This window comes from Pempheris klunzingeri, chromosome 20 (assembly GCF_042242105.1).
Source record: "Pempheris klunzingeri isolate RE-2024b chromosome 20, fPemKlu1.hap1, whole genome shotgun sequence".
Classification (NCBI taxonomy): Eukaryota; Metazoa; Chordata; class Actinopteri; order Acropomatiformes; family Pempheridae; genus Pempheris; species Pempheris klunzingeri.
Genome location: NC_092031.1, coordinates 18,516,289 through 18,543,647, shown reverse-complemented (window position 1 = coordinate 18,543,647; position 27,359 = coordinate 18,516,289). Strand labels below are relative to the sequence as shown.

The following is a 27,359-nucleotide window of genomic DNA, read 5'->3' as shown; positions in this document are numbered from 1 at the left end:
AGGAAACACTCAGAATAGTTAAAGATGATGAATTACATTAGTTGGATGGAGTTTCGTAAGATAATTTGTCTGTATTCAACAGTTTCCATTTTGGCTTCCTCTCACCATTCTAAGCCTATTTGGGACACAGGAGGTGAATTGTCTTTCCAGGGGCTGGCAAACCTGAACTTCTGTACAGGAAGCACTCAGAATAGTTAAAGATGATGAATTACATTAGTTGGATGAAGTTTCTCCAGCCAATTTGTCTGTATTCAACAGTGTCCATTTTGGCTTTCTCTCACCATTCTAAGCCTATTTTGGACACAGGAGGTGAAATGTGTTATCATGGACTGATAGACTTACATTTCTGCCCAGAAAACACTTAGAATAGTTAAAGATGATGAATTACATTAGTTGGATGGAGTTTCTTAAGATAACTTGTCTGTATTCAACAGTGTCCATTTTGGCTTTCTCTCACCATTCTAAGCCTATTTTGGACACAGGAGGTGTAATGTGTTATCATGGACTGATAGACTTACATTTCTGCCCAGAAAACACTTAGAATAGTAAAAGATGATGAATTACATTAGTTGGATGGAGTTTCTTAAGATAATTTGTCTGTATTCAACAGTGTCCATTTTGGCTTTCTCTCACCATTCTGAGCCTAGGAAACACTCAGAATAGTTAAAGATGATGAATTACATTAGTTGGATGGAGTTTCTTAAGATAATTTGTCTGTATTCAATAGTGTCCATTTTGGCTTTCTCTCACCATTCTAAGCCTAGGAAACACTCAGAATAGTTAAAGATGATGAATTACATTAGTTGGATGAAGTTTCTCCAGCTAATTTGTCTGTATTCAACAGTATCCATTTTGGCTTTCTCTCACCATTCTAAGCCTAGGAAACACTCAGAATAGTTAAAGATGATGAATTACATTAGTTGGATGAAGTTTCTCCAGCTAATTTGTCTGTATTCAACAGTGTCCATTTTGTCTTTCTCTCACCATTCTAAGCCTAGGAAACACTCAGAATAGTTAAAGATGATGAATTACATTAGTTGGATGGAGTTTCTTAAGATAATTTGTCTGTATTCAACAGTGTCCATTTTGGCTTTCTCTCACCATTCTAAACCGAGGAAACACTCAGAATAGTTAAAGATGATGAATTACATTAGTTGGATGGAGTTTCTTAAGATAATTTGTCTGTATTAGACAGTTTCCATTTTGGCTTCCTCTCACCATTCTAAGCCTATTTGGGACACAGGAGGTGAATTGTCTTTCCAGGGGCTGGCAAACCTGAACTTCTGTACAGGAAGCACTCAGAATAGTTAAAGATGATGAATTACATTAGTTGGATGAAGTTTCTCCAGCCAATTTGTCTGTATTCAACAGTGTCCATTTTGGCTTTCTCTCACCATTCTAAGCCTATTTTGGACACAGGAGGTGTAATGTGTTATCATGGACTGATAGACTTACATTTCTGCCCAGAAAACACTTAGAATAGTAAAAGATGATGAATTACATTAGTTGGATGGAGTTTCTTAAGATAATTTGTCTGTATTCAACAGTGTCCATTTTGGCTTTCTCTCACCATTCTAAGCCTAGGAAACACTCAGAATAGTTAAAGATGATGAATTACATTAGTTGGATGAAGTTTCTTAAGATAATTTGTCTGTATTCAATAGTGTCCATTTTGGCTTTCTCTCACCATTCTAAGCCTAGGAAACACTCAGAATAGTTAAAGATGATGAATTACATTAGTTGGATGAAGTTTCTCCAGCTAATTTGTCTGTATTCAACAGTATCCATTTTGGCTTTCTCTCACCATTCTAAGCCTAGGAAACACTCAGAATAGTTAAAGATGATGAATTACATTAGTTGGATGAAGTTTCTCCAGCTAATTTGTCTGTATTCAACAGTGTCCATTTTGTCTTTCTCTCACCATTCTAAGCCTAGGAAACACTCAGAATAGTTAAAGATGATGAATTACATTAGTTGGATGGAGTTTCTTAAGATAATTTGTCTGTATTCAACAGTGTCCATTTTGGTTTTCTCTCACCATTCTAAGCCTAGGATACACTCAGAATAGTTAAAGATGATGAATTACATTAGTTGGATGAAGTTTCTCCAGCTAATTTGTCTGTATTCAACAGTGTCCATTTTGTCTTTCTCTCACCATTCTAAGCCTAGGAAACACTCAGAATAGTTAAAGATGATGAATTACATTAGTTGGATGGAGTTTCTTAAGATAATTTGTCTGTATTCAACAGTGTCCATTTTGGCTTTCTCTCACCATTCTAAGCCTAGGAAACACTCAGAATAGTTAAAGATGATGAATTACATTAGTTGGATGGAGTTTCTTAAGATAATTTGTCTGTATTCAACAGTGTCCATTTTGGCTTTCTCTCACCATTCTAAGCTTATTTTGGACACAGGAGGTGAATTGTCTTTCCAGGGGCTGGCAAACCTGAATTTCTGTGCAGGAAAACACTCAGAATAGTTAAAGATGATGAATTACATTAGTTGGATGGAGTTTCTTAAGATAATTTGTCTGTATTCAACAGTGTCCATTTTGGCTTTCTCTCACCATTCTAAGCCAATTTTGGACACAGGAGGTGAATTGTCTTTCCAGGGGCTGGCAAACCTGAATTTCTGTGCAGGAAACACTCAGAATAGTTAAAGATGATGAATTACATTAGTTGGATGAAGTTTGTCCAGCTAATTTGTCTGTATTCAACAGTGTCCATTTTGGCTTTCTCTCACCATTCTAAGCCTAGGAAACACTCAGAATAGTTAAAAATGATGAATTACATTAGTTGGATGGAGTTTCTTAAGATAATTTGTCTGTATTCAACAGTGTCCATTTTGGCTTTCTCTCACCATTCTAAGCTTATTTTGGACACAGGAGGTGAATTGTCTTTCCAGGGGCTGGCAAACCTGAATTTCTGTGCAGGAAAACACTCAGAATAGTTAAAGATGATGAATTACATTAGTTGGATGGAGTTTCTTAAGATAATTTGTCTGTATTCAATAGTGTCCATTTTGGCTTTCTCTCACCATTCTAAGCCTAGGAAACACTCAGAATAGTTAAAGATGATGAATTACATTAGTTGGATGAAGTTTCTTAAGATAATTTGTCTGTATTTAATAGTGTCCATTTTGGCTTTCTCTCACCATTCTAAGCCTAGGAAACACTCAAAATAGTTAAAGATGATGAATTACATTAGTTGGATGAAGTTTCTTAAGATAATTTGTCTGTATTCAACAGTGTCCATATTGTCTTTCTCTCACCATTCTAAGCCTAGGAAACACTCAGAATAGTTAAAGATGATGAATTACATTAGTTGGATGAAGTTTCTCCAGCTAATTTGTCTGTATTCAACAGTGTCCATTTTGGCTTTCTCTCACCATTCTAAGCCTATTTTGGACACAGGAGGTGAAATGTGTTATCATGGACTGATAGACTTACATTTCTGCCCAGAAAACACTTAGAATAGTAAAAGATGATGAATTACATTAGTTGGATGGAGTTTCTTAAGATAATTTGTCTGTATTCAACAGTGTCCATTTTGGCTTTCTCTCACCATTCTAAGCGTATTTTGGACACAGGAGGTGAAATGTGTTATCATGGACTGATAGACTTACATTTCAACCCAGAAAACACTTAGAATAGTAAAAGATGATGAATTACATTAGTTGGATGGAGTTTCTTAAGATAATTTGTCTGTATTCAACAGTGTCCATTTTGGTTTTCTCTCACCATTCTAAGCCTAGGAAACACTCAGAATAGTTAAAGATGATGAATTACATTAGTTGGATGAAGTTTCTTAAGATAATTTGTCTGTATTCAACAGTGTCCATTTTGGCTTTCTCTCACCATTCTAAGCCAATTTTGGACACAGGAGGTGAATTGTCTTTCCAGGGGCTGGCAAACCTGAACTTCTGTGCAGGAAACACTCAGAATAGTTAAAGATGATGAATTACATTAGTTGGATGAAGTTTCTCCAGCTAATTTGTCTGTATTCAACAGTGTCCATTTTGGCTTTCTCTCACCATTCTAAGCCTAGGAAACACTCAGAATAGTTAAAGATGATGAATTACATTAGTTGGATGGAGTTTTTAAGATAATTTGTCTGTATTCAATAGTGTCCATTTTGTCTTTCTCTCACCATTCTAAGCCTAGGAAACACTCAGAATAGTTAAAGATGATGAATTACATTAGTTGGATGGAGTTTCTTAAGATAATTTGTCTGTATTCAACAGTGTCCATTTTGGCTTTCTCTCACCATTCTAAGCCTATTTAGGACACAGGAGGTGTAATGTGTTATCATGGACTGATAGACTTACATTTCTGCCCAGAAAACACTTAGAATAGTTAAAGATGATGAATTACATTAGTTGGATGGAGTTTCTTAAGATAATTTGTCTGTATTCAACAGTGTCCATTTTGGCTTTCTCTCACCATTCTAAGCCTATTTGGGACACAGGAGGTGAATTGTCTTTCCAGGGGCTGGCAAACCTGAACTTCTGTGCAGGAAACACTCAGAATAGTTAAAGATGATGAATTACATTAGTTGGATGAAGTTTCTCCAGCTAATTTGTCTGTATTCAACAGTGTCCATTTTGGCTTTCTCTCACCATTCTAAGCCTAGGAAACACTCAGAATAGTTAAAAATGATGAATTACATTAGTTTGATGGAGTTTCTTAAGATAATTTGTCTGTATTCAACAGTGTCCATTTTGGCTTTCTCTCACCATTCTAAGCTTATTTTGGACACAGGAGGTGAATTGTCTTTCCAGGGGCTGGCAAACCTGAATTTCTGTGCAGGAAAACACTCAGAATAGTTAAAGATGATGAATTACATTAGTTGGATGGAGTTTCTTAAGATAATTTGTCTGTATTCAACAGTGTCCATTTTGGCTTTCTCTCACCATTCTAAGCCTAGGAAACACTCAGAATAGTTAAAGATGATGAATTACATTAGTTGGATGAAGTTTCTTAAGATAATTTGTCTGTATTCAATAGTGTCCATTTTGGCTTTCTCTCACCATTCTAAGCCTAGGAAACACTCAGAATAGTTAAAGATGATGAATTACATTAGTTGGATGAAGTTTCTTAAGATAATTTGTCTGTATTTAATAGTGTCCATTTTGGCTTTCTCTCACCATTCTAAGCCTAGGAAACACTCAAAATAGTTAAAGATGATGAATTACATTAGTTGGATGAAGTTTCTTAAGATAATTTGTCTGTATTCAACAGTGTCCATTTTGTCTTTCTCTCACCATTCTAAGCCTAGGAAACACTCAGAATAGTTAAAGATGATGAATTACATTAGTTGGATGAAGTTTCTCCAGCTAATTTGTCTGTATTCAACAGTGTCCATTTTGGCTTTCTCTCACCATTCTAAGCCTAGGAAACACTCAGAATAGTTAAAGATGATGAATTACATTAGTTGGATGGAGTTTCTTAAGATAATTTGTCTGTATTCAACAGTGTCCATTTTGGCTTTCTCTCACCATTCTAAACCGAGGAAACACTCAGAATTGTTAAAGATGATGGATTACATTAGTTGGATGGAGTTTCTTAAGATAATTTGTATGTATTCAACAGTGTCCATTTTGGTTTTCTCTCACCATTCTAAGCCTAGGATACACTCAGAATAGTTAAAGATGATGAATTACATTAGTTGGATGGAGGTTCTTAAGATAATTTGTCTGTATTCAACAGTGTCCATTTTGGCTTTCTCTCACCATTCTAAGCCTATTTTGGACACAGGAGGTGAAATGTGTTATCATGGACTGATAGACTTACATTTCTGCCCAGAAAACACTTAGAATAGTTAAAGATGATGAATTACATTAGTTGGATGGAGTTTCTTAAGATAATTTGTCTGTATTCAACAGTGTCCATTTTGGCTTTCTCTCACCATTCTAAGCGTATTTTGGACACAGGAGGTGAAATGTGTTATCATGGACTGATAGACTTACATTTCTGCCCAGAAAACACTTAGAATAGTAAAAGATGATGAATTACATTAGTTGGATGGAGTTTCTTAAGATAATTTGTCTGTATTCAACAGTGTCCATTTTGGTTTTCTCTCACCACTCTAAGCCTAGGAAACACTCAGAATAGTTAAAGATGATGAATTACATTAGTTGGATGAAGTTTCTTAAGATAATTTGTCTGTATTCAATAGTGTCCATTTTGGCTTTCTCTCACCATTCTAAGCCTATTTTGGACACAGGAGGTGAATTGTCTTTCCAGGGGCTGGCAAACCTGAATTTCTGTACAGGAAAACACTCAGAATAGTTAATGATGATGAATTACATTAGTTGGATGAAGTTTCTCCAGCTAATTTGTCTGTATTCAACAGTGTCCATTTTGTCTTTCTCTCACCATTTTAAACCTAGGAAACACTCAGAATAGTTAAAGATGATGAATTACATTAGTTGGATGAAGTTTCTCCAGCTAATTTGTCTGTATTCAACAGTGTCCATTTTGTCTTTCTCTCACCATTCTAAGCCTAGGAAACACTCAGAATAGTTAAAGATGATGAATTACATTAGTTGGATGGAGTTTCTTAAGATAATTTGTCTGTATTCAATAGTGTCCATTTTGGCTTTCTCTCACCATTCTAAGCCTAGGAAACACTCAGAATAGTTAAAGATGATGAATTACATTAGTTGGATGGAGTTTCTTAAGATAATTTGTCTGTATTCAACAGTGTCCATTTTGGCTTTCTCTCACCATTCTAAGCTTATTTTGGACACAGGAGGTGAATTGTCTTTCCAGGGGCTGGCAAACCTGAATTTCTGTGCAGGAAAACACTCAGAATAGTTAAAGATGATGAATTACATTAGTTGGATGGAGTTTCTTAAGATAATTTGTCTGTATTCAACAGTGTCCATTTTGGCTTTCTCTCACCATTCTAAGCCAATTTTGGACACAGGAGGTGAATTGTCTTTCCAGGGGCTGGCAAACCTGAATTTCTGTGCAGGAAACACTCAGAATAGTTAAAGATGATGAATTACATTAGTTGGATGAAGTTTGTCCAGCTAATTTGTCTGTATTCAACAGTGTCCATTTTGGCTTTCTCTCACCATTCTAAGCCTAGGAAACACTCAGAATAGTTAAAAATGATGAATTACATTAGTTGGATGGAGTTTCTTAAGATAATTTGTCTGTATTCAACAGTGTCCATTTTGGCTTTCTCTCACCATTCTAAGCTTATTTTGGACACAGGAGGTGAATTGTCTTTCCAGGGGCTGGCAAACCTGAATTTCTGTGCAGGAAAACACTCAGAATAGTTAAAGATGATGAATTACATTAGTTGGATGAAGTTTGTCCAGCTAATTTGTCTGTTTTCAACAGTGTCCATTTTGGCTTTCTCTCACCATTCTAAGCCTAGGAAACACTCAGAATAGTTAAAGATGATGAATTACATTAGTTGGATGGAGTTTCTTAAGATAATTTGTCTGTATTCAACAGTGTCCATTTTGGCTTTCTCTCACCATTCTAAGCCTATTTTGGACACAGGAGGTGTAATGTGTTATCATGGACTGATAGACTTACATTTCTGCCCAGAAAACACTTAGAATAGTAAAAGATGATGAATTACATTAGTTGGATGGAGTTTCTTAAGATAATTTGTCTGTATTCAACAGTGTCCATTTTGGTTTTCTCTCACCATTCTAAACCTAGGAAACACTCAGAATAGTTAAAGATGATGAATTACATTAGTTGGATGGAGTTTCTTAAGATAATTTGTCTGTATTCAACAGTGTCCATTTTGGCTTTCTCTCACCATTCTAAGCCTAGGAAACACTCAGAATAGTTAAAGATGATGAATTACATTAGTTGGATGAAGTTTCTTAAGATAATTTGTCTGTATTCAACAGTGTCCATTTTGTCTTTCTCTCACCATTCTAAGCCTAGGAAACACTCAGAATAGTTAAAGATGATGAATTACATTAGTTGGATGGAGTTTCTTAAGATAATTTGTCTGTATTCAACAGTGTCCATTTTGGCTTTCTCTCACCATTCTAAGCTTATTTTGGACACAGGAGGTGAATTGTCTTTCCAGGGGCTGGCAAACCTGAATTTCTGTGCAGGAAAACACTCAGAATAGTTAAAGATGATGAATTACATTAGTTGGATGGAGTTTCTTAAGATAATTTGTCTGTATTCAACAGTGTCCATTTTGGCTTTCTCTCACCATTCTAAGCTTATTTTGGACACAGGAGGTGAATTGTCTTTCCAGGGGCTGGCAAACCTGAATTTCTGTGCAGGAAAACACTCAGAATAGTTAAAGATGATGAATTACATTAGTTGGATGGAGTTTCTTAAGATAATTTGTCTGTATTCAACAGTGTCCATTTTGGCTTTCTCTCACCATTCTAAGCCTAGGAAACACTCAGAATAGTTAAAGATGATGAATTACATTAGTTGGATGGAGTTTCTTAAGATAATTTGTCTGTATTCAATAGTGTCCATTTTGGCTTTCTCTCACCATTCTAAGCCTAGGAAACACTCAGAATAGTTAAAGATGATGAATTACATTAGTTGGATGGAGTTTCTTAAGATAATTTGTCTGTATTCAACAGTGTCCATTTTGGCTTTCTCTCACCATTCTAAGCCAATTTTGGACACAGGAGGTGAATTGTCTTTCCAGGGGCTGGCAAACCTGAATTTCTGTGCAGGAAACACTCAGAATTGTTAAAGATGATGAATTACATTAGTTGGATGAAGTTTGTCCAGCTAATTTGTCTGTATTCAACAGTGTCCATTTTGGCTTTCTCTCACCATTCTAAGCCTAGGAAACACTCAGAATAGTTAAAAATGATGAATTACATTAGTTGGATGGAGTTTCTTAAGATAATTTGTCTGTATTCAACAGTGTCCATTTTGGCTTTCTCTCACCATTCTAAGCTTATTTTGGACACAGGAGGTGAATTGTCTTTCCAGGGGCTGGCAAACCTGAATTTCTGTGCAGGAAAACACTCAGAATAGTTAAAGATGATGAATTACATTAGTTGGATGGAGTTTCTTAAGATAATTTGTCTGTATTCAACAGTGTCCATTTTGGCTTTCTCTCACCATTCTAAGCCTAGGAAACACTCAGAATAGTTAAAGATGATGAATTACATTAGTTGGATGAAGTTTCTTAAGATAATTTGTCTGTATTCAATAGTGTCCATTTTGGCTTTCTCTCACCATTCTAAGCCTAGGAAACACTCAGAATAGTTAAAGATGATGAATTACATTAGTTGGATGAAGTTTCTTAAGATAATTTGTCTGTATTTAATAGTGTCCATTTTGGCTTTCTCTCACCATTCTAAGCCTAGGAAACACTCAAAATAGTTAAAGATGATGAATTACATTAGTTGGATGGAGTTTCTTAAGATAATTTGTCTGTATTCAACAGTGTCCATTTTGTCTTTCTCTCACCATTCTAAGCCTAGGAAACACTCAGAATAGTTAAAGATGATGAATTACATTAGTTGGATGAAGTTTCTCCAGCTAATATGTCTGTATTCAACAGTGTCCATTTTGGCTTTCTCTCACCATTCTAAGCCTAGGATACACTCAGAATAGTTAAAGATGATGAATTACATTAGTTGGATGGAGTTTCTTAAGATAATTTGTCTGTATTCAACAGTGTCCATTTTGGCTTTCTCTCACCATTCTAAGCCTATTTGGGACACAGGAGGTGAAATGTGTTATCATGGACTGATAGACTTACATTTCTGCCCAGAAAACACTTAGAATAGTTAAAGATGATGAATTACATTAGTTGGATGGAGTTTCTTAAGATAATTTGTCTGTATTCAACAGTGTCCATTTTGGTTTTCTCTCACCATTCTAAGCCTATTTTGGACACAGGAGGTGAAATGTGTTATCATGGACTGATAGACTTACATTTCTGCCCAGAAAACACTTAGAATAGTTAAAGATGATGAATTACATTAGTTGGATGGAGTTTCTTAAGATAATTTGTCTGTATTCAACAGTGTCCATTTTGGCTTTCTCTCACCATTCTAAGCGTATTTTGGACACAGGAGGTGAAATGTGTTATCATGGACTGATAGACTTACATTTCTGCCCAGAAAACACTTAGAATAGTAAAAGATGATGAATTACATTAGTTGGATGGAGTTTCTTAAGATAATTTGACTGTATTCAACAGTGTCCATTTTGGTTTTCTCTCACCATTCTGAGCCTAGGAAACACTCAGAATAGTTAAAGATGATGAATTATATTAGTTGGATGGAGTTTCTTAAGATAATTTGTCTGTATTCAATAGTGTCCATTTTGGCTTTCTCTCACCATTCTAAGCCAATTTTGGACACAGGAGGTGAATTGTCTTTCCAGGCGATGGCAAACCTGAACTTCTGTACAGGAAACACTCAGAATAGTTAAAGATGATGAATTACATTAGTTGGATGAAGTTTCTCCAGCTAATTTGTCTGTATTCAACAGTGTCCATTTTGGCTTTCTCTCACCATTCTAAGCCTAGGAAACACTCAGAATAGTTAAAAATGATGAATTACATTAGTTTGATGGAGTTTCTTAAGATAATTTGTCTGTATTCAACAGTGTCCATTTTGGCTTTCTCTCACCATTCTAAGCTTATTTTGGACACAGGAGGTGAATTGTCTTTCCAGGGGCTGGCAAACCTGAATTTCTGTGCAGGAAAACACTCAGAATAGTTAAAGATGATGAATTACATTAGTTGGATGGAGTTTCTTAAGATAATTTGTCTGTATTCAACAGTGTCCATTTTGGCTTTCTCTCACCATTCTAAGCCTAGGAAACACTCAGAATAGTTAAAGATGATGAATTACATTAGTTGGATGAAGTTTCTTAAGATAATTTGTCTGTATTCAATAGTGTCCATTTTGGCTTTCTCTCACCATTCTAAGCCTAGGAAACACTCAGAATAGTTAAAGATGATGAATTACATTAGTTGGATGAAGTTTCTTAAGATAATTTGTCTGTATTTAATAGTGTCCATTTTGGCTTTCTCTCACCATTCTAAGCCTAGGAAACACTCAAAATAGTTAAAGATGATGAATTACATTAGTTGGATGAAGTTTCTTAAGATAATTTGTCTGTATTCAACAGTGTCCATTTTGTCTTTCTCTCACCATTCTAAGCCTAGGAAACACTCAGAATAGTTAAAGATGATGAATTACATTAGTTGGATGAAGTTTCTCCAGCTAATTTGTCTGTATTCAACAGTGTCCATTTTGGCTTTCTCTCACCATTCTAAGCCTAGGAAACACTCAGAATAGTTAAAGATGATGAATTACATTAGTTGGATGGAGTTTCTTAAGATAATTTGTCTGTATTCAACAGTGTCCATTTTGGCTTTCTCTCACCATTCTAAACCGAGGAAACACTCAGAATTGTTAAAGATGATGGATTACATTAGTTGGATGGAGTTTCTTAAGATAATTTGTATGTATTCAACAGTGTCCATTTTGGTTTTCTCTCACCATTCTAAGCCTAGGATACACTCAGAATAGTTAAAGATGATGAATTACATTAGTTGGATGGAGGTTCTTAAGATAATTTGTCTGTATTCAACAGTGTCCATTTTGGCTTTCTCTCACCATTCTAAGCCTATTTTGGACACAGGAGGTGAAATGTGTTATCATGGACTGATAGACTTACATTTCTGCCCAGAAAACACTTAGAATAGTTAAAGATGATGAATTACATTAGTTGGATGGAGTTTCTTAAGATAATTTGTCTGTATTCAACAGTGTCCATTTTGGCTTTCTCTCACCATTCTAAGCGTATTTTGGACACAGGAGGTGAAATGTGTTATCATGGACTGATAGACTTACATTTCTGCCCAGAAAACACTTAGAATAGTAAAAGATGATGAATTACATTAGTTGGATGGAGTTTCTTAAGATAATTTGTCTGTATTCAACAGTGTCCATTTTGGTTTTCTCTCACCACTCTAAGCCTAGGAAACACTCAGAATAGTTAAAGATGATGAATTACATTAGTTGGATGAAGTTTCTTAAGATAATTTGTCTGTATTCAATAGTGTCCATTTTGGCTTTCTCTCACCATTCTAAGCCTATTTTGGACACAGGAGGTGAATTGTCTTTCCAGGGGCTGGCAAACCTGAACTTCTGTACAGGAAAACACTCAGAATAGTTAATGATGATGAATTACATTAGTTGGATGAAGTTTCTCCAGCTAATTTGTCTGTATTCAACAGTGTCCATTTTGTCTTTCTCTCACCATTTTAAACCTAGGAAACACTCAGAATAGTTAAAGATGATGAATTACATTAGTTGGATGAAGTTTCTCCAGCTAATTTGTCTGTATTCAACAGTGTCCATTTTGTCTTTCTCTCACCATTCTAAGCCTAGGAAACACTCAGAATAGTTAAAGATGATGAATTACATTAGTTGGATGGAGTTTCTTAAGATAATTTGTCTGTATTCAATAGTGTCCATTTTGGCTTTCTCTCACCATTCTAAGCCTAGGAAACACTCAGAATAGTTAAAGATGATGAATTACATTAGTTGGATGGAGTTTCTTAAGATAATTTGTCTGTATTCAACAGTGTCCATTTTGGCTTTCTCTCACCATTCTAAGCTTATTTTGGACACAGGAGGTGAATTGTCTTTCCAGGGGCTGGCAAACCTGAATTTCTGTGCAGGAAAACACTCAGAATAGTTAAAGATGATGAATTACATTAGTTGGATGGAGTTTCTTAAGATAATTTGTCTGTATTCAACAGTGTCCATTTTGGCTTTCTCTCACCATTCTAAGCCAATTTTGGACACAGGAGGTGAATTGTCTTTCCAGGGGCTGGCAAACCTGAATTTCTGTGCAGGAAACACTCAGAATAGTTAAAGATGATGAATTACATTAGTTGGATGAAGTTTGTCCAGCTAATTTGTCTGTATTCAACAGTGTCCATTTTGGCTTTCTCTCACCATTCTAAGCCTAGGAAACACTCAGAATAGTTAAAAATGATGAATTACATTAGTTGGATGGAGTTTCTTAAGATAATTTGTCTGTATTCAACAGTGTCCATTTTGGCTTTCTCTCACCATTCTCAGCTTATTTTGGACACAGGAGGTGAATTGTCTTTCCAGGGGCTGGCAAACCTGAATTTCTGTGCAGGAAAACACTCAGAATAGTTAAAGATGATGAATTACATTAGTTGGATGAAGTTTGTCCAGCTAATTTGTCTGTTTTCAACAGTGTCCATTTTGGCTTTCTCTCACCATTCTAAGCCTAGGAAACACTCAGAATAGTTAAAGATGATGAATTACATTAGTTGGATGGAGTTTCTTAAGATAATTTGTCTGTATTCAACAGTGTCCATTTTGGCTTTCTCTCACCATTCTAAGCCTATTTTGGACACAGGAGGTGTAATGTGTTATCATGGACTGATAGACTTACATTTCTGCCCAGAAAACACTTAGAATAGTAAAAGATGATGAATTACATTAGTTGGATGGAGTTTCTTAAGATAATTTGTCTGTATTCAACAGTGTCCATTTTGGTTTTCTCTCACCATTCTAAACCTAGGAAACACTCAGAATAGTTAAAGATGATGAATTACATTAGTTGGATGGAGTTTCTTAAGATAATTTGTCTGTATTCAACAGTGTCCATTTTGGCTTTCTCTCACCATTCTAAGCCTAGGAAACACTCAGAATAGTTAAAGATGATGAATTACATTAGTTGGATGAAGTTTCTTAAGATAATTTGTCTGTATTCAACAGTGTCCATTTTGTCTTTCTCTCACCATTCTAAGCCTAGGAAACACTCAGAATAGTTAAAGATGATGAATTACATTAGTTGGATGGAGTTTCTTAAGATAATTTGTCTGTATTCAACAGTGTCCATTTTGGCTTTCTCTCACCATTCTAAGCTTATTTTGGACACAGGAGGTGAATTGTCTTTCCAGGGGCTGGCAAACCTGAATTTCTGTGCAGGAAAACACTCAGAATAGTTAAAGATGATGAATTACATTAGTTGGATGGAGTTTCTTAAGATAATTTGTCTGTATTCAACAGTGTCCATTTTGGCTTTCTCTCACCATTCTAAGCTTATTTTGGACACAGGAGGTGAATTGTCTTTCCAGGGGCTGGCAAACCTGAATTTCTGTGCAGGAAAACACTCAGAATAGTTAAAGATGATGAATTACATTAGTTGGATGGAGTTTCTTAAGATAATTTGTCTGTATTCAACAGTGTCCATTTTGGCTTTCTCTCACCATTCTAAGCCTAGGAAACACTCAGAATAGTTAAAGATGATGAATTACATTAGTTGGATGGAGTTTCTTAAGATAATTTGTCTGTATTCAATAGTGTCCATTTTGGCTTTCTCTCACCATTCTAAGCCTAGGAAACACTCAGAATAGTTAAAGATGATGAATTACATTAGTTGGATGGAGTTTCTTAAGATAATTTGTCTGTATTCAACAGTGTCCATTTTGGCTTTCTCTCACCATTCTAAGCCAATTTTGGACACAGGAGGTGAATTGTCTTTCCAGGGGCTGGCAAACCTGAATTTCTGTGCAGGAAACACTCAGAATTGTTAAAGATGATGAATTACATTAGTTGGATGAAGTTTGTCCAGCTAATTTGTCTGTATTCAACAGTGTCCATTTTGGCTTTCTCTCACCATTCTAAGCCTAGGAAACACTCAGAATAGTTAAAAATGATGAATTACATTAGTTGGATGGAGTTTCTTAAGATAATTTGTCTGTATTCAACAGTGTCCATTTTGGCTTTCTCTCACCATTCTAAGCTTATTTTGGACACAGGAGGTGAATTGTCTTTCCAGGGGCTGGCAAACCTGAATTTCTGTGCAGGAAAACACTCAGAATAGTTAAAGATGATGAATTACATTAGTTGGATGGAGTTTCTTAAGATAATTTGTCTGTATTCAACAGTGTCCATTTTGGCTTTCTCTCACCATTCTAAGCCTAGGAAACACTCAGAATAGTTAAAGATGATGAATTACATTAGTTGGATGAAGTTTCTTAAGATAATTTGTCTGTATTCAATAGTGTCCATTTTGGCTTTCTCTCACCATTCTAAGCCTAGGAAACACTCAGAATAGTTAAAGATGATGAATTACATTAGTTGGATGAAGTTTCTTAAGATAATTTGTCTGTATTTAATAGTGTCCATTTTGGCTTTCTCTCACCATTCTAAGCCTAGGAAACACTCAAAATAGTTAAAGATGATGAATTACATTAGTTGGATGGAGTTTCTTAAGATAATTTGTCTGTATTCAACAGTGTCCATTTTGTCTTTCTCTCACCATTCTAAGCCTAGGAAACACTCAGAATAGTTAAAGATGATGAATTACATTAGTTGGATGAAGTTTCTCCAGCTAATATGTCTGTATTCAACAGTGTCCATTTTGGCTTTCTCTCACCATTCTAAGCCTAGGATACACTCAGAATAGTTAAAGATGATGAATTACATTAGTTGGATGGAGTTTCTTAAGATAATTTGTCTGTATTCAACAGTGTCCATTTTGGCTTTCTCTCACCATTCTAAGCCTATTTGGGACACAGGAGGTGAAATGTGTTATCATGGACTGATAGACTTACATTTCTGCCCAGAAAACACTTAGAATAGTTAAAGATGATGAATTACATTAGTTGGATGGAGTTTCTTAAGATAATTTGTCTGTATTCAACAGTGTCCATTTTGGTTTTCTCTCACCATTCTAAGCCTATTTTGGACACAGGAGGTGAAATGTGTTATCATGGACTGATAGACTTACATTTCTGCCCAGAAAACACTTAGAATAGTTAAAGATGATGAATTACATTAGTTGGATGGAGTTTCTTAAGATAATTTGTCTGTATTCAACAGTGTCCATTTTGGCTTTCTCTCACCATTCTAAGCGTATTTTGGACACAGGAGGTGAAATGTGTTATCATGGACTGATAGACTTACATTTCTGCCCAGAAAACACTTAGAATAGTAAAAGATGATGAATTACATTAGTTGGATGGAGTTTCTTAAGATAATTTGACTGTATTCAACAGTGTCCATTTTGGTTTTCTCTCACCATTCTGAGCCTAGGAAACACTCAGAATAGTTAAAGATGATGAATTATATTAGTTGGATGGAGTTTCTTAAGATAATTTGTCTGTATTCAACAGTGTCCATTTTGGCTTTCTCTCACCATTCTAAGCCAATTTTGGACACAGGAGGTGAATTGTCTTTCCAGGGGCTGGCAAACCTGAATTTCTGTGCAGGAAACACTCAGAATTGTTAAAGATGATGAATTACATTAGTTGGATGAAGTTTGTCCAGCTAATTTGTCTGTATTCAACAGTGTCCATTTTGGCTTTCTCTCACCATTCTAAGCCTAGGAAACACTCAGAATAGTTAAAAATGATGAATTACATTAGTTGGATGGAGTTTCTTAAGATAATTTGTCTGTATTCAACAGTGTCCATTTTGGCTTTCTCTCACCATTCTAAGCTTATTTTGGACACAGGAGGTGAATTGTCTTTCCAGGGGCTGGCAAACCTGAATTTCTGTGCAGGAAAACACTCAGAATAGTTAAAGATGATGAATTACATTAGTTGGATGGAGTTTCTTAAGATAATTTGTCTGTATTCAACAGTGTCCATTTTGGCTTTCTCTCACCATTCTAAGCCTAGGAAACACTCAGAATAGTTAAAGATGATGAATTACATTAGTTGGATGAAGTTTCTTAAGATAATTTGTCTGTATTCAATAGTGTCCATTTTGGCTTTCTCTCACCATTCTAAGCCTAGGAAACACTCAGAATAGTTAAAGATGATGAATTACATTAGTTGGATGAAGTTTCTTAAGATAATTTGTCTGTATTTAATAGTGTCCATTTTGGCTTTCTCTCACCATTCTAAGCCTAGGAAACACTCAAAATAGTTAAAGATGATGAATTACATTAGTTGGATGGAGTTTCTTAAGATAATTTGTCTGTATTCAACAGTGTCCATTTTGTCTTTCTCTCACCATTCTAAGCCTAGGAAACACTCAGAATAGTTAAAGATGATGAATTACATTAGTTGGATGAAGTTTCTCCAGCTAATATGTCTGTATTCAACAGTGTCCATTTTGGCTTTCTCTCACCATTCTAAGCCTAGGATACACTCAGAATAGTTAAAGATGATGAATTACATTAGTTGGATGGAGTTTCTTAAGATAATTTGTCTGTATTCAACAGTGTCCATTTTGGCTTTCTCTCACCATTCTAAGCCTATTTGGGACACAGGAGGTGAAATGTGTTATCATGGACTGATAGACTTACATTTCTGCCCAGAAAACACTTAGAATAGTTAAAGATGATGAATTACATTAGTTGGATGGAGTTTCTTAAGATAATTTGTCTGTATTCAACAGTGTCCATTTTGGTTTTCTCTCACCATTCTAAGCCTATTTTGGACACAGGAGGTGAAATGTGTTATCATGGACTGATAGACTTACATTTCTGCCCAGAAAACACTTAGAATAGTTAAAGATGATGAATTACATTAGTTGGATGGAGTTTCTTAAGATAATTTGTCTGTATTCAACAGTGTCCATTTTGGCTTTCTCTCACCATTCTAAGCGTATTTTGGACACAGGAGGTGAAATGTGTTATCATGGACTGATAGACTTACATTTCTGCCCAGAAAACACTTAGAATAGTAAAAGATGATGAATTACATTAGTTGGATGGAGTTTCTTAAGATAATTTGACTGTATTCAACAGTGTCCATTTTGGTTTTCTCTCACCATTCTGAGCCTAGGAAACACTCAGAATAGTTAAAGATGATGAATTATATTAGTTGGATGGAGTTTCTTAAGATAATTTGTCTGTATTCAATAGTGTCCATTTTGGCTTTCTCTCACCATTCTAAGCCAATTTTGGACACAGGAGGTGAATTGTCTTTCCAGGCGATGGCAAACCTGAACTTCTGTACAGGAAACACTCAGAATAGTTAAAGATGATGAATTACATTAGGTGGATGAAGTTTGTCCAGCTAATTTGTCTGTTTTCAACAGTGTCCATTTTGGCTTTCTCTCACCATTCTAAGCCTAGGAAACACTCAGAATAGTTAAAGATGATGAATTACATTAGTTGGATGGAGTTTCTTAAGATAATTTGTCTGTATTCAACAGTGTCCATTTTGGCTTTCTCTCACCATTCTAAGCCTATTTTGGACACAGGAGGTGTAATGTGTTATCATGGACTGATAGACTTACATTTCTGCCCAGAAAACACTCAGAATAGTTAAAGATGATGAATTACATTAGTTGGATGGAGTTTCTTAAGATAATTTGTCTGTATTCAACAGTGTCCATTTTGGCTTTCTCTCACCATTCTAAACCGAGGAAACACTCAGAATTGTTAAAGATGATGGATTACATTAGTTGGATGGAGTTTCTTAAGATAATTTGTATGTATTCAACAGTGTCCATTTTGGTTTTCTCTCACCATTCTAAGCCTAGGATACACTCAGAATAGTTAAAGATGATGAATTACATTAGTTGGATGGAGTTTCTTAAGATAATTTGTCTGTATTCAACAGTGTCCATTTTGTCTTTCTCTCACCATTCTAAGCCTAGGAAACACTCAGAATAGTTAAAGATGATGAATTACATTAGTTGGATGGAGTTTCTCCAGCTAAATTGTCTGTATTCAACAGTGTCCATTTTGTCTTTCTCTCACCATTCTAAGCCTAGGAAACACTCAGAATAGTTAAAGATGATGAATTACATTAGTTGGATGGAGTTTCTCCAGATAATTTGTCTGTATTCAACAGTGTCCATTTTGGCTTTCTCTCACCATTCTAAGCCTATTTTGGACACAGGAGGTGAAATGTGTTATCATGGACTGATAGACTTACATTTCTGCCCAGAAAACACTTAGAATAGTTAAAGATGATGAATTACATTAGTTGGATGGAGTTTCTTAAGATAATTTGTCTGTATTCAACAGTGTCCATTTTGGCTTTCTCTCACCATTCTAAACCGAGGAAACACTCAGAATTGTTAAAGATGATGGATTACATTAGTTGGATGGAGTTTCTTAAGATAATTTGTATGTATTCAACAGTGTCCATTTTGGTTTTCTCTCACCATTCTAAGCCTAGGATACACTCAGAATAGTTAAAGATGATGAATTACATTAGTTGGATGGAGTTTCTTAAGATAATTTGTCTGTATTCAACAGTGTCCATTTTGTCTTTCTCTCACCATTCTAAGCCTAGGAAACACTCAGAATAGTTAAAGATGATGAATTACATTAGTTGGATGGAGTTTCTCCAGCTAAATTGTCTGTATTCAACAGTGTCCATTTTGTCTTTCTCTCACCATTCTAAGCCTAGGAAACACTCAGAATAGTTAAAGATGATGAATTACATTAGTTGGATGGAGTTTCTCCAGATAATTTGTCTGTATTCAACAGTGTCCATTTTGGCTTTCTCTCACCATTCTAAGCCTATTTTGGACACAGGAGGTGAAATGTGTTATCATGGACTGATAGACTTACATTTCTGCCCAGAAAACACTTAGAATAGTTAAAGATGATGAATTACATTAGTTGGATGGAGTTTCTTAAGATAATTTGTCTGTATTCAACAGTGTCCATTTTGGCTTTCTCTCACCATTCTAAACCTATTTTGGACACAGGAGGTGAATTGTCTTTCCAGGGGCTGGCCAACCTGAAATCCTGTACAGGAAACACTCAGAATAGTTAAGAAACTTGATCTAACTAAAGTAATTCATCATGTTTAAGATAATTTGTCTGTGTTCATTACACGTTCATTTTCATGTTTTCTTCCCAAACTAAGCTTATTTTAGACACAAGAGGTGAATTGTGTTTCTGGGTCTGACAGGTCTGAAATCCTGTGTAGGAAACACTGGCACACCTGAAATCCTGTGCAGGAAACACTGGCACAGCTGAAATGAGGTGCAGAAACACTCAGCATAGTTAAAGATGATGAATTACATTACTAAGATCAAGTTTGTTAAGATAATTTGTCTTTGTTCATCATACTTTCATGTTCATGTTTCCTCCACAAACTAAGCTCATTGGACACAGGAGGTGAATTGTGTTTCTTGGTCTGACAGGTCTGAAATCCTGTGCAAGAAACACTGGCTCACCTGAAATCCTGTGCAGGAAACACTGGCACACCTGAAATCCTGTACAGGAAACACTCAGAATAGTTAAGAAACTTGATCTAACTAAAGTAATTCATCATGTTTAAGATAATTTGTCTGTGTTCATCATACGTTCATGTTCATGTTTTATCCCCAAACTAAGCTCATTGGACAAAGGAGGTGAATTGTGTTTCTGGGTTTGACAGGTCTGAAATCCTGTGCAGGAAAGACTGGCACACCTGAAATACGATGCCGGAAACACTGGCACACCTGAAATCCTGTACAGGAAACACTCAGAATAGTTAAAGATGATGAATTACATTAATAAGATCAAGTTTCTTAAGATAATTTGTCTGTGTTCATCATACGTTCATTTTCATGTTTTCTCCCCAAACTAAGCTTATTTTAGACACAAGAGGTGAATTGTGTTTCTGGGTCTGACAGGTCTGAAATCCTGTGCAGGAAACACTGGCACACCTGAAATCCTGTGCAGGAAACACTGGCACAGCTGAAATCCTGCACAGGAAACATTCAGAATAGTCAAAGATGATGAATTACATGAGTAAGATCAAGTTTCTTAAGATAATTTGTCTGCGTTCATCATACGTTCATTTTCACCTTTTCTCCCTGAATTAAGCTCATTGGACACAGGAGGTGAATTATGTTTCTGGGTCTGACAGGTCTGAAATCCTGTGCAAGAAACACTGGCACACCTGAAATCCTGTACAGGAAACACTGGCACAGCTGAAATGCTGTGCAGAAACACTCAGAATACTTAAAGATGATGAATTACATTAGTAAGATCAAGTTTCTTAAGATAATTTGTCTGTGTTCATCATTCGTTCATTTTCATGTTTTCTCCCCAAACTAAGCTCATTGGACACAGGAGGTGAATTGTGTTTCTGGGTCTGACAGGTCTGAAATCCTGTGCAGGAAACACTGGCACACCTGAAATCCTGTACAGGAAACACTGGCACACCTGAAATCCTGTACAGGAAACATTCAGAATAGTTAAAGATGATGAATTACATGAGTAAGATCAAGTTTCTTAAGATAATTTGTCTGCGTTCATCATACGTTCATTTTCACCTTTTCTCCCTGAATTAAGCTCATTGGACACAGGAGGTGAATTGTGTTTCTGGGTCTGACAGGTCTGAAATCCTGTGCAGGAAACACTGGCACACCTGAAATCCTGTACAGGAGACATTGGCACACCTGAAATCCTGTACAGGAAACACTCAGAATAGTTTAAGATGATCAATTACATTAGTAAGATCAAGTTTCTTAAGATAATTTGTCTGTGTTCATCATTCGTTCATTTTCATGTTTTCTCCCCAAACTAAGCTCATTGGACACAGGAGGTGAATTGTGTTTCTGGGTCTGACAGGTCTGAAATCCTGTGCAGGAAACACTGGCACACCTGAAATCCTGTACAGGAAACACTCAGAATAGTTTAAGATGATGAATTGCATTAGTAAAATCAAGTTTCTTAAGATAATTTGTCTGTGTTCATCATACGTTCATTTTCATGTTTTCTCCCCAAACTAAGCTTACTTTTGACACAAGAGGTGAATTGTGTTTCTGGGTCTGACAGGTCTGAAATCCTGTGCAGGAAACACTGGCACACCTGAAATTCTGTACAGGAAACACTCAGAATAGTTAAGAAACTTGATCTAACTAATGTAATGCATCATGTTTCAGATAATTTGTCTGTGTTCATCATACGTTCATGTTCATGTTTTATCCCCAAACTAAGCTCATTGGACAAAGGAGGTGAATTATGTTTCTGGGTCTGACAGGTCTGAAATCCTGTGCAAGAAACACTGGCTCACCTGAAATCCTGTGCAGGAAACACTGGCACACCTGAAATCCTGTACAGGAAACACTCAGAACAGTTTAATATGATGAATTACATTAGAAAGATCAAGTTTGTTAAGATAATTTGTCTATGTACATCATACGTTCATTTTCATGTTTTATCCCCAAACTAAGCTCATTGGACAAAGGAGGTGAATTATGTTTCTGGGTCTGACAGGTCTGAAATCCTGTGCAAGAAACACTGGCTCACCTGAAATCCTGTGCAGGAAACACTGGCACACCTGAAATCCTGTACAGGAAACACTCAGAACAGTTTAATATGATGAATTACATTAGAAAGATCAAGTTTGTTAAGATAATTTGTCTTTGTACATCATACGTTCATTTTCATGTTTTCTCCCTAAACAAGCTTATTGGACACAGGAGGTGAATTGTGTTTCTGGGTCTGACAGGTCTGAAATCCTGTGCAGGAAACACTGGCACATCTGAAATCCTGTGCAGGAAACACTGGCAAAGCTGAAATGCTGTGCAGAAACACTCAGAATAGTTAAAGATGATGAATTACATTAGTCAAGTTTCTTAAGATAATTTGTATGTGTTCATCATACGTTCATGTTCATGTTTTCTCCCCAAACTAAGCTCATTGGACACAGGAGGTGAATAGTGTTTCTGGGTCTGACTGGAGAAACTTCATCCAACTAATGTAATTCATCATCTTTAACTATTCTGAGTGTTTCCTGTACAGAAGTTCAGGTTTGCCAGCCCCTGGAAAGACAATTCACCTCCTGTGTCCAAAATAGGCTTAGAATGGTGAGAGAAAGCCAAAATGGACACTGTTGAATACAGACAAATTAGCTGGAGAAACTTCATCCAACTAATGTAATTCATCATCTTTAACTATTCTGAGTGTTTCCTAGGCTTAGAATGGTGAGAGAAAGCCAAAATGGACACTGTTGAATACAGACAAATTAGCTGGAGAAACTTCATCCAACTAATGTAATTCATCATCTTTAACTATTCTGGGTGTTTCCTGTACAGAAGTTCAGGTTTGCCAGCCCCTGGAAAGACAATTCACCTCCTGTGTCCAAAATAGGCTTAGAATGGTGAGAGAAAGCCAAAATGGACACTGTTGAATACAGACAAATTATCTTGAGAAACTTCATCCAACTAATGTAATTCATCATCTTTAACTATTCTGAGTGTTTCCTAGGCTTAGAATGGTGAGAGAAAGCCAAAATGGACACTGTTGAATACAGACAAATTAGCTGGAGAAACTTCATCCAACTAATGTAATTCATCATCTTTAACTATTCTGGGTGTTTCCTGTACAGAAGTTCAGGTTTGCCAGCCCCTGGAAAGACAATTCACCTCCTGTGTCCAAAATAGGCTTAGAATGGTGAGAGAAAGCCAAAATGGACACTGTTGAATACAGACAAATTATCTTAAGAAACTCCATCCAACTAATGTAATTCATCATCTTTAACTATTCTGAGTGTTTCCTAGGCTTAGAATGGTGAGAGAAAGCCAAAATGGACACTGTTGAATACAGACAAATTACCTTAAGAAACTCCATCCAACTAATGTAATTCATCATCTTTTACTATTCTAAGTGTTTTCTGGGCAGAAATGTAAGTCTATCAGTCCATGATAACACATTTCACCTCCTGTGTCCAAAATAGGCTTAGAATGGTGAGAGAAAGCCAAAATGGACACTGTTGAATACAGACAAATTAGCTGGAGAAACTCCATCCAACTAATGTAATTCATCATCTTTAACTATTCTGAGTGTTTCCTAGGCTTAGAATGGTGAGAGAAAGCCAAAATGGACACTGTTGAATACAGACAAATTAGCTGGAGAAACTTCATCCAACTAATGTAATTCATCATCTTTAACTATTCTGAGTGTTTCCTAGGCTTAGAATGGTGAGAGAAAGACAAAATGGATACTGTTGAATACAGACAAATTAGCTGGAGAAACTTCATCCAACTAATGTAATTCATCATCTTTAACTATTCTGAGTGTTTCCTAGGGTTAGAATGGTGAGAGGAAGACAAAATGGACACTGTTGAAAACAGACAAATTAGGTGGAGAAACTTCATCCAACTAATGTAATTCATCATCTTTAACTATTCTGAGTGTTTCCTGTACAGAAGTTCAGGTTTGCCAGCCCCTGGAAAGACAATTCACCTCCTATGTCCAAAATAGGCTTAGAATGGTGAGAGAAAGCCAAAATGGACACTGTTGAATACAGACAAATTATCTTAAGAAACTCCATCCAACTAATGTAATTCATCATCTTTAACTATTCTGAGCGTTTCCTAGGCTTAGAATGGTGAGAGAAAGCCAAAATGGACACTGTTGAATACCGACAAATTATCTTAAGAAACTCCATCCAACTAATGTAATTCATCATCTTTAACTATCCTAAGTGTTTACTGGGCAGAAATGTAAGTCTATCAGTCCATGATAACACATTTCACCTCCTGTGTCCAAAATAGGCTTAGAATGGTGAGAGAAAGCCAAAATGGACACTGTTGAATACAGACAAATTAGCTGGAGAAACTTCATCCAACTAATGTAATTCATCATCTTTAACTATTCTGAGTGTTTCCTAGGCTTAGAATGGTGAGAGAAAGCCAAAATGGATACTATTGAATACATACAAATTAGCTGGATAAACTTCATCCAACTAATGTAATTCATCATCTTTAACTATTCTGAGTGTTTCCTGTACAGAAGTTCAGGTTTGCCAGCCCCTGGAAAGACAATTCACCTCCTGTGTCCAAAATAGGCCTAGAATGGTGAGAGAAAGCCAAAATGAAATGTTGAATACAGACAAATTATCTTAAGAAACTTCATCCACCTAATTTAATTCATCACCTTTAACTATTCTAAGTGTTTTCTGGGCAGAAATGTAAGTCTATCAGTCCATGATAACACATGTATTCAACATTGTTGAATACAGACAAATTATCTTAAGAAACTTCAGCCAACTAATGTAATTCATCATCTTTAACTATTCTAAGTGTTTTACTCAGGTCATCTATGTCTGATATTGAAATTGGTTTGATGATCTGAAACACGTAAGTGTGACAATAAAGCAAAACAGAAGAAATCTGCAAGGGGGCAAATACTTTTTCACACCACTGTATATATATACTGACTTGGAGCTGGAGTCTGGGACTTTTACATAAAAATGAAAGTTCATTCCTTTACGGTTCTCGCCAAACGATGTCTGTTTCTGATACTCCAGATAAAAAAGAAACTCAAAATAGATAAATAAATTAATAAAGGCTTGCGTGAAATAAAAGATTACCGTCTCAAACAAATGTTCCACACAGCTGGTTTAATCCAGCTGAATTTATTTGTTTTTTCATTCTGCGTAGAGGAGAAAAGTGTGTGTAGACACCTGCAGATGATAAATCTAGCTTAGTATAAGATTATCCAGATAAACTCTGATTTTGATGCCAAATATGCCTCTCTGTTAGGCCAAGAGCGCCCTCGCTCACGCTCTGCATTCTGCCCGTCACGACTGCGATCTGCTGAGGGAGCAGTTTTAGGAGGAGCAGGAGGCCAAGGCTGAGCTCCAGACAGCACTGTCCAAGGCCAACAGTGGAGCCAGTGGCCATCCAGCGCAATGATGAACTGGAGGAGGCCAAGTGAGAGTTTCTCTCATATAGATAATACAAGAGTTATGATATTTAGATTTTTGACATGTAAATGACGTAAATCATTATTGATGTTGAACTTTGTTATGCTCAGGAAAAAGCTAGCTAAGCGTTTGCAGGAGGCTGAGGAAGCCATTGAGGCCACGAATGCCAAGTGCTCGTCGCTGGAGAAGACAAAGCAGAGACTGCAAGGAGAGGTGGAGGACCTCATGGCTGATGTGGAAAGGGCAAATGCTCAAGCAGCTTGCCTGGATAAAAAGCAGAGAAGCTTCGATAAGGTAACAGAGACATCCTACTGCTGGGATCGTTCTAAACATTCAGTTAGAAAAGTTCAAATCAGTGACCTTCTAAATTTAGTGCACAACATCCTTATCAGGAACAAAACTTTGTGTCTTGCTTAGATTCTGACTGAGTGGAAGCAGAAGTACGAAGAGAGTCAGGCTGAGCTGGATGGATCATAGAAGGAGTCTCGCTCCCTCAGCACCGAGCTCTTCAAAATTAAGAACTCTTACGAGGAAGCTCTGCAGCACCTCAAGGTCCTCAAATGAGAGAATAAAAACCTGCAACGTATGTATATTACTGTAAGAGCAGAGTTCATCTGGAACGTGATCTTCAGGATCTTGAAAAAACACTACTGATGCCAAAGATGCTATGTTGATATGTGACAGGGAGCACTAGACAGTCGTGCATCCTCCCCATATATGACATGATCAGAAGAATTCATTTTAGTTTGTTTTCATTTGGCTGTTAATTGAAGATACCTATTTACATTTTTAGAGGAAATCTCTGATTTGATTGAACAACTTGGAGAGAATGGCAAAGCCATCCATGAGCTGGAGAAGACTAAGAAACAAACTGAGACTGAGAAGACTGCTTTGGAAGAAGCTGAAGTACCCTGGCATAATAGAAAGAAATGATTTACACCTTGAAGTGGCATCCCTGCGTTTATCAATGTTTCTGTATTCACCTGCACTCCAGGCTTCTCTGGAACACGAGGAATCCAAAATTCTGCGCGTCCAGCTGGAGCTGGCTCAAGCTCAAGCTGGCTCACTATGCAGTCTGCCTTAGATGCTGAGACGCGCAGCAAGAAGGACGCCATGAGAATCAGAAAGAAGATGGAGGCGGACCTCAACGAGACAGAGATCCAGCTGAGCCATGCCGATCGGCAGGCAGCTGAAGCCCAGAAGCAGCTGAGGAACATGCAAGCCCACCTCAAAGTAAAGTGTCGCTCACTGGCAGCTTCATCGCAAGAGTTTAAAACCCATTTGGGTTAAATCACACAACTTTAACCGGCCCGTCTCTCTGCAGGAGCAAACCCTTCACCTGGATGAGGCACTGCGGAGCCAGGAGGACCCGAAGGAGCAGGTGCCGCGGTGGAGCGCAGGAGCAGCCTGATGCAGGCAGAGGTGGAGGAGCTCAGGGCCGCCCTGGAACAGTCGGAGAGAAGCCGCAAACTAGCTGAACAGGAACTGGCTCCTGAGCACTGCTGTTGTCGTGTTTGCGCAGGCGGCCATGATGGCAGAGGAGCTGAAGAAAGAGCAGGACACCAGCAGCCACCTGGAGAGGATGAAGAAGAACTTGGAGGCCTCTGTGAAGGATCTGCAGCACCGCCTGGATGAGGCTGAGAACCTGGCTTTGAAGGGGGGGCAAGAAGCAGCTCCAGAAATTGGAAGCTCGGGTATCACACTCGTCTTTATGAGATCCATTTCGCATTGTTGAGAGTAAAAACGGCAGCTGAGGTTGGGTTT

General features: G+C 36.8%; 1 pseudogene; it reads left to right on the top strand.

The window, feature by feature from the left end:
• Positions 1-27,359, top strand: part of LOC139220216 (myosin heavy chain, fast skeletal muscle-like) — a 131,712-nt pseudogene that overhangs the window by 103,716 nt on the left and 637 nt on the right.